The sequence below is a fragment of the Callospermophilus lateralis genome, chromosome 7 (assembly GCF_048772815.1).
Source record: "Callospermophilus lateralis isolate mCalLat2 chromosome 7, mCalLat2.hap1, whole genome shotgun sequence".
NCBI lineage: Eukaryota > Metazoa > Chordata > Mammalia > Rodentia > Sciuridae > Callospermophilus > Callospermophilus lateralis.
Window position 1 is genome coordinate 90,689,509 of NC_135311.1, and position 12,296 is coordinate 90,701,804.

A 12,296-nucleotide genomic window follows, 5' to 3' on the forward strand; every position below is an offset into this window, starting at 1 on the left:
CTACACACACTTCTTAGTTGATGCTGATCTTATTTCCTGTTTTATCTCCTAATCCATTCTTCACACTATCCCCAGAATCATTTTCCAGAAACAGAAGCTAATGCATTACCCCCTTCTTCAAAAACCAGAGAATACAATGGGAACCCGGTTCGGGGCTCTGAAAGCCTTCCTGTGGGCTGCAGTTTGCCATCACAGCCTCACCTTCCTCTGTGGGCTTTCTGTGAGGCTCCCTTGCCTTTTTTTTTTTTTTTTTTTTTTGGTGGTGGTGCTGGGGTTTGAACCCAGGGCCTTGTGCATGTGAGGCAAGCACTCTACCAATTGAGCTATATCCCCAGGCCCCTCCCTTGCCTTTTGGCCACACTGCTTCTGCCTACCAAGCCTTGTCCTTCTCCCCCGTCAAAATCTTATTCATTCTCCAAACCCAGTCACATTTCTCTCATGAGATCTTTTTCTAAGCCTCCCAGTCAGAATAAATTGTTCCCTACTCTCGCTTGATGGCAGCACATTCTTTTTCTTTAAAACAATAAATAAATATTGAAGGCCTTTCTATTTGCTAGGCATTTATTAGCCTTTGGGAAAACAAAGGTACACATTGCTGCTATATTTTCCCAGTTCTTGTTTTGTTCTGTATCATTTAGATGTCTCTACACAATTATTAACTCACTGTAATGTTACAAATGAACCTTCTTTAGCCCCAAACATGGTGCTAGGTACATAGTAGGTACTCAAAACATGTTGATGAATTCACTTTTGAGGGCCATTAAAACATTATACAAATGTTTGAAGCATAGCCTTTTGATATATGGCAAGATGAATTGCTCTCTGGAATAAGGCTGAATTGTAAATGGCACAAGGCACGTGACCCCATTTGTAATGGTTCCTTCACCAGCTCCTATAAATATTTCACTTAGCTCCCACTTAATTGTTAATTTCTCTGCCCATTAGTGACCTTAGGTGCTAACATATGTTACAAAGGCTCCAAGAAAGTGACACAGCTTCATGCAGACATTAGTATGGAATTATGTGATCAGATCTCCAGGGTGGAATTTTCTTCTATAGCAAATATGCATGCTTCAGAGCAACTGAGAACTGAGAGAGGGCCGTGTGCTTGAGGCCACTTTCAAAGGCAGATGCTTGGTAAGTAGCACAGAGAAATGAAAATTATTAACAAGGTCCAGGCTCTTAATCTACCGAAAAAAGTAATTTGGAAGTTAAAATCAAATAACCTGTAAGGGGTTGTCATGGTGGAAGGAGGATGTGAGGTTTTATGTATTCAAATTAACTCAACCCTTAATTTTCTGGATGCTTTTGGCTAAGTCACAGTGCACTTCCATCATGCATTTTCTACAGTAGGAATAATCCTATAGTAAGATTGCTCTTGTGGGGTTGGGGTAAGGATTAAAAACATGGATGGCACTGTTAAAATTCCATAAGAATTTGCTATTGCTTTACCTTGTATGGTTGGTTGGTGTCATTATATTGTCTCTAATTTATCCATGAAGAAAAGGAGGCTCAGAGGAATTCCAAGGTCGCATAACTACAAAGGAACATGGCTGTGACTGGATCCCAGATTATCTAACCCCAGAGAGACTGGTCTAGCCATGTCCCCTAAGGAGACTGAACCCACCCACTTTCAGGGTCTTATCACCTTTGTGATCTAAAAACAATGGAGCGAATACACAGAGATTATAGAGCCTGGAAAATACACTTGTATCCTTCCAATGAAGGAATTAAACAGATCATATCAATTTATAGTAGCAGGTCTCAGAGAACAAGCTACTTGGAGGGTGAACTTGTGTTTAGAGGCAGGCTTTCAGTCTTTGGGATTAAACTCTGATGATAGAATATAATTTTCAATCTTTTGTCTAACTAAATACACCTCATTTAATTAATATCCAAAGAATAAACATGAGCACATAAATGATAAGGAGCCCTACCCTTCTCCCTGTATCTTTTAATCCCACAATGCATGATGTCTGAAACCATCTTTATTCAACATGTTGTTTTGTTTTATTAGCAGCTACCTACACTTATAGTTAATGGCCTCTCAATTTAAGGGTTTCTTCAGAATGTTAAAAAAAAAAAAAAAAGAAAAAGAAAAAGAAAAAAGAAAACAAAGCATGACAATTCTCTTTATGGGAAAACAAAAATATTTCTTGATTTAAAATGAGCTAACTTGAGGAAAAAAACACAAAACTCTGAATTTGACTTATTTTGCTCAAAATTATGTCTAATTTCCTGCAAGTGACATAATTTCATTCTTCTTTATGCTGAATAAAGCTCCATTGAATATATGTCACATTTTCTTTATCCATGCATTTGTTGAAGGACACCTAGGCTTATTCTATTATGGGGCTATCGTGAATTGTGCTGTGATAAACAAGAGTATGCATGTATTTTTGAAGTATGCTGACCTTAATTCTTTTAAATAAATACCAGAGAGTGCAATAGTTGGACCATGTGGCAGTTCTATTTTTGGATTTTTGAGGAACCTTTATACTAATTTCCATGAAAATAGAAGGGACACCATTAGGGTAGAGGTAGGGAAACAGGGGGAGGGAAAAGAGAAGCAAGGGGAGGTATTTGGGAGTGAAATTGGTTATACTTTTATGTATATATAAGTATGCCATGATGAAACTCACAATTTTGTATATTTAATATGCACCAATTAAAAATAAAAATATTAAAAAATAAAAATTAAAGTACTCTAACAGCATTAGAGTTTATTTTTAATTATGGAAAAAATAAGAGAATTGAAGAAATGTTTACTTCCAGGTTCACTTTTAAATAAAGATAGAATAAGTAAATTTTTAGATTGGACAATGTGTTTACCTAAAACATGACCACTGCATGATCTCTAAGAACAGGGATTTTCTCATGTGATGCCCTAAGAAAACATAGTAACCACCTGGTGCAGTGGCATATGCCCATATTTCCAGCAATTCAGTAGGTTGAGACAGGAAGATCTCAAGTTCAAGGCCAGCTTTAACAACTTGTGAGGCCTTAGGCAACTAGTGAGACCCTGTCTCAAAATAAAAAATAAAAAGGGCTGGGGATGTGGCTCAGTGATAAAACACTCCTTGGTTCAATTCCCAGTACCAAACAAACAAAAAATAAAAACCACAATTACCAACTTGCAAGTCTTGCTGAAGGGCATCTCCTTCTTTGATCAAGAATTTTCCAAAGAACCCACAGACTCCTGCCCTTTACAGAGCCAGAATTTCTTTCTGACTGGGTTACTGCTCCAGGAAACTTGGTAAGGCAAGCATTTCTACAAATTAGGTTTTTTGTCAAAGCCTGTGTTTTTGCACGAGGGGCTAGAAATCAGCAACATTTAAAATTGGATTCTGTTTAAAACCAGAGCCAAAGCTAACAAGTAGAATATTAAGGAAATATACACCAGAATTTTGATGACCCTTACATGAGGGTTTGTGCTCTGACATTCCTGACATTTAATAGCTTAATAAGACCTGAGCTGCCCATGACAGTTTTTGGCATCAAGCATCATAGAGTAGAATGGAGACATAAAAAGTCAATTTCAATCTGTAAGCCCTTTTAAGAGTTGCAATTTTATAACCTAAAAAAATAGGATGGCTGTATTCTGAATTTTTATTATAACTAATGAGATTCTATTATAAAATAATCACTTCTTATGAGTTATTTATGGCTAGTTAGGTGTTCACAGAAAGCAAATGTATTATTTATTCATTTATTAAGCCATTAATAGATATTTATTGAGCACATAATCAATATGAGACACTGTTCTAGACACATTGGTGAAAAACAAAAACAACAAAAAGACTCCATTGAGATTACTTTTAGGATTAAGAGGACACAGATCACAAGTAAATAATAAATGGAATAAATAAGCAAAGCATTTATTTTAAATAAGGATTTTCTTTTTTCATACCAGGGATTGAACCCAGGAGTGCTTAACCACTGAGCAACATACCCTCTTTATATTTTATTTTGAGATGGGTTCTCACTAAGTTGTTTAAGGCCTAACTAAGTTGCTGAGACTGGCCTTGAACTTGTGATCCCCCTGCCTCAGCTTCCTGAGTCACTGGGATTACAGGAGTGCTCCACCATGCCAGGTGATACATGCAATTTTTACAAGCAAAGAAAATAAAGGAGTTTGGAAATGCCAGGGCAAAGGTTCTTGTGATTTCAGATAAAGTGGTCAGCATAGGTGTCCTTGAGAAGGTGACCTGATGTTGTTGAGGGTGGTCAAAATGCAGCTATCTGGGGGAAGAGAGTCCTGCTGGGGAGCCAGGAGGATGGAAATGAGCGGGAAGAATTGCAGGTATTAGTCTTGGGGACTGGGTGTGACCTGACCATGAGGGTTGGGAAAGCCACTTAAAGAGTTTAGTTTACTCTCTTCTGAAGCAGCTCATTGCTGTTGCTTATCAGGGCTTCTCTAGTATGGATGTTCAGTAACAACCAGACACTGAGAAGAGGCAAAGATAAAACAAAACAAAAAATAAATCTGAAAATACATGGATGCAGCAGGATTCCACAATGTACCATGTTAAAAAATAATATAATTTATAAAAAGGGGTTTCCAGTAGGTTGGGAGGTAGAAAGGGAGTTTTAAATGAGCAACAGAATGAGATCAGTGCATCTCACTTCCATCTCTGCTGTCCATCTTAGGACAAGCAGCTGGGGCTTTGTGCTGGCCCTTGATGCAGATAGGGTCCAGGGGCAGTTAGAGGCTCTCTTTCAGACAGATGTAATAGATAAGAAAAAAAATATCAACTTCACTCTGTGTAGAAATGACATTTTCCCCAGTTTATGGAAAAAAAATTTTTATATCATTAATGTGGGTAATTCACACTCTGAGAGTTTTAATAAAACAATTAAAAATTACATTTATTGCTATAGATTTCTGACACTAAAAATATTTAGAAAGCAAAAATATAGATACTTCTTTCCTACCCTGTCATACTTATTTTATACTATTATTCATACACTTATAGAAATCCTTTAGTATGAAAATGAGCATAAGAAACATAATCATAGATATTTGACCTTAGGGTCAAGGATGACAAAGTGACAAAAAAATCTGAGACATTTCACCAGATTATGAAGGAAAGAGAGTGTTAAAACAAAAACTAGGACCCATGGTAAGGGGTGGGGGTAGACAAATACATTAATAAACATTTTAAAATTACCTGCAAATTTTTTTTTAAAGTATTCCTTTTTAGTTTTCGGTGGACACAACATCTTTATTATTTTTATTTTTATGTGGTGCTGAGGATTGAACCCAGCGCCCCGCGCATGCCAGGCAAGCACTCTACCGCTTGAGCCACATCCCCAGCCTAGCCTGCAAATTTTAAGAGAAGAAAACAGGAAGTTTTTACCCATATTGTTCAAATCTCCAGGAAAGGAGAAAGAAACTTGGTGGAGTTGAAGAGGAAGAGAGCTAAGAGATTGAGAACCATAATTTGCTCCTTTTACAAAATAACAAGAAGATTATAAGTTGTATTATTTTCTGACTAGCCACCAAGTTCCAGGTAATTTTCCGTGGTGAAGAACATTCATCCATCCAATCAATCAAAGGGGAGTTTTTAAAGCACTGCTATGTGTCCTCCAATGTTGTGAGCTCTAGAGGAAATAGCCACTTAGAGAAACAGTTAAGAACCTACAACCTCTGAGTCCAGAAAGGGTTGTCAAACACCCAATATTCAATGCATTGTTCATTTGTTACGCTTGTGTTAAAAATGTATTTTTCACATTGATTTCTTTTTTACAGAGCTCATTCTACTCTGATTATGGCCACGAGATGCTAAAAAATAATTTCAAATTCTAAACTCCATATCAGAAGGACAAACTCAATCAAAGTAGAAGAGCTTGGAGATATAAAACTTAGCCTTTTAAAATATTACAATTGACATCATAATTAAGAGCATGTCATTTGAGAATTTGCTGTTCTGGTGAGGCTACTCTAATATTTTTTGGGTCAATATTGTATATATATGTAGTCTCATTCAATTAGATTTTAAGCTGGTGACAGAAATTAAGTGTGGTCTTGAATCACTGTGATCGGACCCCCAAAATGAGATCAGCTTGCCTGAAGCAGTAGAACTCAAGAATTGGGAGTTAAAGAAGGAAAATCTGCCTCTTTACACCTCACATGGGGGAACAAATACATAGTATTTGTACTCAGAAACCACAACCAATGTTAGCTGGGGAAGTAACGACTAAGGGGCTCCAGATTGAATACTGAGTGTGTTACGCATTCATTTTCAAGGAGATCAAAACATACAACAACTCAACCATGTCTTCTTATCAAAGTAAGGTGGACACGGAAGATTTGGAAAATGATACTGCGATTTTAGAGGTCGGAAAATGGAAGCAACAAAGAATTCTCCCAGAAAAATACATTAAGTAAGGAAGGAGAGAACCAATGTGTATTAGACATAACTAATACTTTTGCAGTCAGTCTGTGGTTTTTCAAAATACAGGGAAAGGAACAATATAATTTGAAAAAGAAAGTTTCCACCCATTTTTCCTATCTATCCTTTTCTATAAGGTCTAGGGGGAAAATAAAAGTTTCATGTCAGGTGCTAATAATGGCTGATTTTGGTCCAATGGCTTGCAGCTCAACGTAGAGGGGGATTCTTAAACTACCTCTAGCTTCGAGGTCTGCTGAGTGTTTGGAGGAGGAAGTGGCAACTTGTATGTCACTTATATGCCCGATCTAGACCAACTCAAATCATGGGTGCCCTGTACAGCTTTCCTGATGAGTAGAACCAAAGCTGCACCCCTGCCTATGGCCTGGCTGCATGTGATGTCAGGGGCTGAGCAGTCACCAGGAGTATGCAGGAGCATGCATGCAGTATAAGGTGTCCAATAGCCTCTCCTTGCACCACCAAAGTGTTTCTGCTGGGAGAGAGTGCTGGTGTGTAGGAGATGGGAGCTCTCCTCCCCCACTGATGACTCCTTGTTTTTACTGAACTCAACGGGGTGCTGAACCTTCTGCCAAAGCGAGGACAGGAAAGGGGGTGGTGTTACCAAGCAGCAGCAAATGCATGGATTTTGCTCTCTGGCAGGCTAATTTGGGGGTGGCAGGGTGGGTGGGACACCTGGAACAGACAAACAGCACCAGACTGTCTCCAGTTCAAAGTTTTCTCCCCCTTCTCAGAGTTTTTGGATAAATAACTCTGTTATGGATTGCAATTCTCCAGGAAACAGTATTAAAAGTAATTGCTCCTTCAGAACTCAACATCAAGTTCCTTAATTCCTCCTATCACTGCATTTTACAGGGCAGGGGAGGAGGCACTAGCCTACACACCAGAATAGGGTGCCTCCTACTCTCACATCTTTTCTCTTAGCCCTCCTCTTGACTTCGCTCAATTCCTCCCTCACTATTTTTATTTTCCTTCTGCCTCCCACAAGTCTCTCAGCTGGAGGGGAAAGGAAGGTGCCACTAAAAGGGAAGTGACAGTGAATGGGCCTCCCCTGAGTGACAAGGCATGGGGCCTTGTGCAACACCATTCCCATCATTCTGCCATTGACCCTGGGAAGGTCCATAACTATTGTTCCCATTTTACATACTTGGAATTGGATGCTCTGAGTTAAGGAGCTTGCCCAGGATATACAGATAATAAGACACGGATTTGATTCAAAAGCCTGTTTCTTCCTATTTGCCCTTGAGCTTCAAAGGAAATGCTCTCCTTCTTGGTACTCTTGCCTTATACCCAGTCAGCCTGACAGCAGAGAGCTTTCCAAAGAGACCATTAGGCCAGAAAACACAGCAGAGCCTGATCCGAAAGGTAACTGAATCCTAGACCCCACCGTGGTAGATGAGAAAACACATTGTGTTTTCCCTAGGCAGAAAGGGGATAGATACGGGAGTTCTAGTCCTGGTTCCTCAAACTTTTAATAAACTCTTGATCAGTGTTGGTATAAGAGGCTGGTTTCTTTGCAAAATAGGGCTACAAATCATCACAGGCCTGCTCTTTAAGAGTGCAGTCGCTCATTTCATCCTTTTGATCATGACATGATCAAACACATAAAAGCATGATTACAACCCACCACTGACATAAAAAGTACTTGCTGACTGATTCATTGTTTGGGGTAATTGAAATATAAGTCACATAAAAAATGAGTTGTCATTCTTTAACATTTGAAACAAAGGTGCATGAAGTCTGAATATAAATTGAGCGAATTTTAACAAATTAGAAATCACATATGACCTAACAGCATACGACCAGACCTGGTCAGTAGCCTGGTTCTCCTGTTACAAGGGCTGAAACATGAAGTGCTGTAGAAGGGAGCATCTGTGATTGTCTGGGAGGAAGGCCAGGAGGTGGGCTTCAGAGTTGGGACTGTGGGATGCTGGGCATCCATCAGTAGCACTCGAAGGGTTGTGAGTACTCAGAAACTGTATGCATAATATTTAGGGTGAGCAAATAAACTCTTCTTTTCCTAAAAGAGGCCAATAGCTGGCTGAGTCAAAATGCTGAGTCAGAATGTAAAGGGTTCAGACTTACTCCTAAGCAAAACTTAATCAATAAAGAACTAAACACTTTTGGGTAAAACACAACTTCTCAAGGTAAGCCGGCAGTGTTTTTGGCTCACAGAACAGAGGGTCAATAGCAGCATATGAGGAAGGGAAATGATTGCACCAAGACTTAAACCATAGCATTTGTGTTTTTACTTCCATGAAAACTGAAGGAGCCACAGGGGTCTAAGTACCTAGTGAGCACAGCACCTGGTTATAGATGTGTCAGTGCTGTGGTTATAGATGTGCTCCAAGTGGGTTCCAGAAGGAATGCAGATGTCTACATGTAAAACCCTGGGAAGGTGAGGAAGAGGGAGATGCTGAAAGGAGGCCAGAGGGGGAAGTTAGGCAGGGGTTTGGGCCACAAGGGGATTTTCAGCTTCTGTGTCCTCCTAGTAATATTAGTTATAGGTTGTTTTCTGGTAATTTTTTTTTTTTTTGGTAAGAAGGTTAGACATATTGTTCAATATTTCTGTTATAGGATCTCAGGTCCCCGTGCATGGAAGGGGTTCAACAAATATATGGTGAAATAACTTGAAGGGGAGTAAGAAAGTCCATTCTCCATGAAACAAATTTGGTGGGGGCATACATGACACAGAAATTTTCTTCCAGAAAGAAGCACTACACTGATTCAGGGGATGTAGATGTTACTCAAATGACTTAAGAAAGGAATTTCCTTTAAAATCAGTTCATAGGCATTGCTGAAAAGTTATGTATTTTCTCAGTTTGATGCTTAGGATAATTAATTACTGATGGTGGAGCTAGATGACTTTTGGATGACTTTTGGCTTACCTGATTTACCACTATTAATGATAATTTTTAAAAATTTGACCTAGAGTGTCTGCAGACAATTCTGATGAGATAATCTCTGAATATACTGAGTATTTATTATATGTAAAGATTTATAAATATAATAAATACATGTACATATTTATTAACTCATTCGATCCTCAAAGTAGCAATATGAAATAAGCATGGGAATTCTTTCCATTTACAGATAAAGAAGCCAAGGCAAAGATTTTGTAATGTGCCTAGGATCACCAGCTAAGAAGGAGTAGAGCTCATTTGTTTGAGTAATTATAACACAACTGGAATAAGTGCCTGTTTTCATTTCTCTCAAATTACCTTAAAGAGAATTGTATTCCATTCAATTATATGTTGAATTCTGACTTTATTGTTTGTTTGCTTTTGTAAAGGCATATACCTGAGAGTACTTGTACCCATTATTTTATTTAGTTCCTTTCAGAAAATAATTTTACTCTTTAAGAACAAAGCTATTTGTTGGATGATTTAATAGAGGTTTGGACCTACTCTGTGTGGGATAATGGGAAGCAAAAGACATCATCTCACATCTATGTTTCTATCTTCTCCTTTGGGGGATTGGTGTTTACATTGTACTATCAAAAAAGCACACACATCACAATCATCTATCTGTAGGTAAGCGTTTGTTATTCCCATTTTAGAGAGGGAAAATCCAGGACTCAAATTGGTCAAAGGTCTTTGCCTAAACAGCACACCTAGCAAAAGGCCAGGTTCAGGTCTGTCATCTTTCCTGTTATACCTCAGTTCCTTTAGGGGTAAGTAGTTTTTATTTGTATTAAAAGAAAAATGAATCATAAATATCCAGATGGGAGAAAGCTGAATTAAAAACAATTTCCCTTAAAGGTGGGTCAAATTGAGTTAAGAATGAAAACTCAAGGTAGGCAAGAGATCCCCAGGCTCCTTTCACTGAATTCAAACCCCAAGATATTCATTTAGATTCCAGGGCATGGAAACACAGTGAGTTGTTTTCAGGGCAGGAGATGGGGTGTGGGGAACCACAGCATAACCCTCAAATAGGGAGAAAAAGATTTTTAAAAATATGTAGATTAGCAATGAAGAAACAAATGCCTGCAGAGTGTCAGTTGCCATTACTAGGATACTCTGAGTGCTTCACTCATTCAATTATTGATAACTATCCAAGTGCTTTACCTCTGGCATGGACCTATGAAATCTGTAAAAAAAATTCCCTCAGGACTGTTATCATCCTAGCTCTTTACAGGTAAGAAAATAAAGCTGCAGAGCAGTCATGGGGCTTGTATAAGGTAGAATAAGATAGTTCTGGCCTGGGGCCCAGGTCTGCCTGAATTCGTGTTCTTTGCTTTTTATGTTACCACACTGCTGTCTCCTAGTAACCTAAAATTCTAGAACCAATTATTTAAACAGATGGGCCAGTAAGAACTTGGAAATGAAGGTGGTAGCCCTAGGTGCCAATGCAAAGAACATGCCAGGGCAAAGTAAACCCATCACTCTCTCTAATGGGGCTTCTGATCTGGTAGATCCAGGAAATGCTGCAGACATTCCAGGTCTCTCAAATTCAGCATTGCATTACTGGTTTGAGTAGAATAAAAAAAAAAAAAAAAGAGGCGAGGAAGAGGGCTCAGTTAGGTGAGTCACTGTGTGGTGAACAAGATGCCTAAAGTGTGGATGAGTAACCTCGCTAGAGTGTGGTGATGTGCCACAGAGCTCTTTCCTTGGCCGGTCTCATTCACATGTTTCTTCACTCACTTGCAAGCGTTTATTGAATGGCAATGATAATCAGGCTCTATGCCAGATCCAGGGATTTGTGGTGGACACCAAAGGGTGCCATGCGGATTTTCCTTCCTAAGGTTTCTTGCATAAGCTGCTAGGAGGGATACTGACAGCCTTCAACTGCCAACACAAGATCTGCCTCATCTACAGAAAGCTACCTTGCTCAAGGTCACATTCCTTCCTAGGGTGGCCCCTATAGGAGTTATAACTGATACAGCAGTATAAAGGTTTTTCATCTCAGCCAAACTCAAGGTAACACTGAAGGATCATTTTCTAGCTTCATAGATCTCCTATGATTAGCTCAGGCTGTTGCTGGACATGTTAAACAGTTCAATTTCTGCCTCTGTTCACCCCATCCCATAGGTATTAAGCCCAAGGTCACTCCTTAATAAATATTCAGCCACAATAAACTCTGAGTTGGAATCCATCTGCTCCATGGAAAACCAGCTGGCAAAGGAGGAATCTTATCCTTTGTTCATCCTTTGAAGAACAAAATCACAACCAAGGACAAAAATTTACATATTTAGTTTAACAGAAGAAGATATTTTCTTTCAACAATGAAGTAGTCTGCCTTAAAAAAGGCAATGAACTATGTAAGAGAGAGGCACTATTACTGTTGGAGGGTTATGAATCAACCAAGCAAGATGATACTTGACTGAAATTTGTTTCTGTTCATCCGGCCATTACCTAACATGTAACATAGCATCCCTACTAGTTAGAAATGAATGATTCCAAATTTCAAAAGAGAGCACCTTGGATCCAACTGATTCTGGGAATAACTTTGAATAAAAATCAGGAAAAATCTCATTTCCAAATGAACTCCCCTAAATGATCTGAGATGACTTAAGACACAGTGACAGAAACTGACAATGTCTTTTAATAGTGTTTGTTTGTCTTTTAATAACAGAACTTGAATTTAAGTTCATATAATCTAAAAATAGATTCCAGAACAGCTCAAAGGAAACTCCTTTTCTTGCTGCACCTTTAGCAACACATTGGGTGGGAGGGATACCTACCAGATGGCTTAGGTCGTGGGGTTCAAAAACTTTTCTTAGGTTCAACAAGCTTTCAGCAAATGTTCTGGGACTATACTAGTAAGTTCTATGTTCCAGGACTATGCTAGTAAGTTTATTTGTTCATTTAATCCCGTGAACTTGCCTTTTTTCACTCACCCTAGACAATTTCCAAGTGCCTACTACATTTATTATACCTTAGAGGG

General features: G+C 38.8%; 1 protein-coding gene and 1 non-coding gene across 13 annotated transcripts in view; both read right to left on the reverse strand.

Moving 5' to 3' along the window:
* Positions 1-12,296, reverse strand: part of Sgip1 (SH3GL interacting endocytic adaptor 1) — a 200,215-nt gene that overhangs the window by 77,336 nt on the left and 110,583 nt on the right. The window lies entirely within an intron of this gene.
* Trnav-cac (transfer RNA valine (anticodon CAC)) lies at positions 261-333 on the reverse strand. The gene has a single exon. It is a non-coding gene; the product is annotated as a tRNA-Val (tRNA).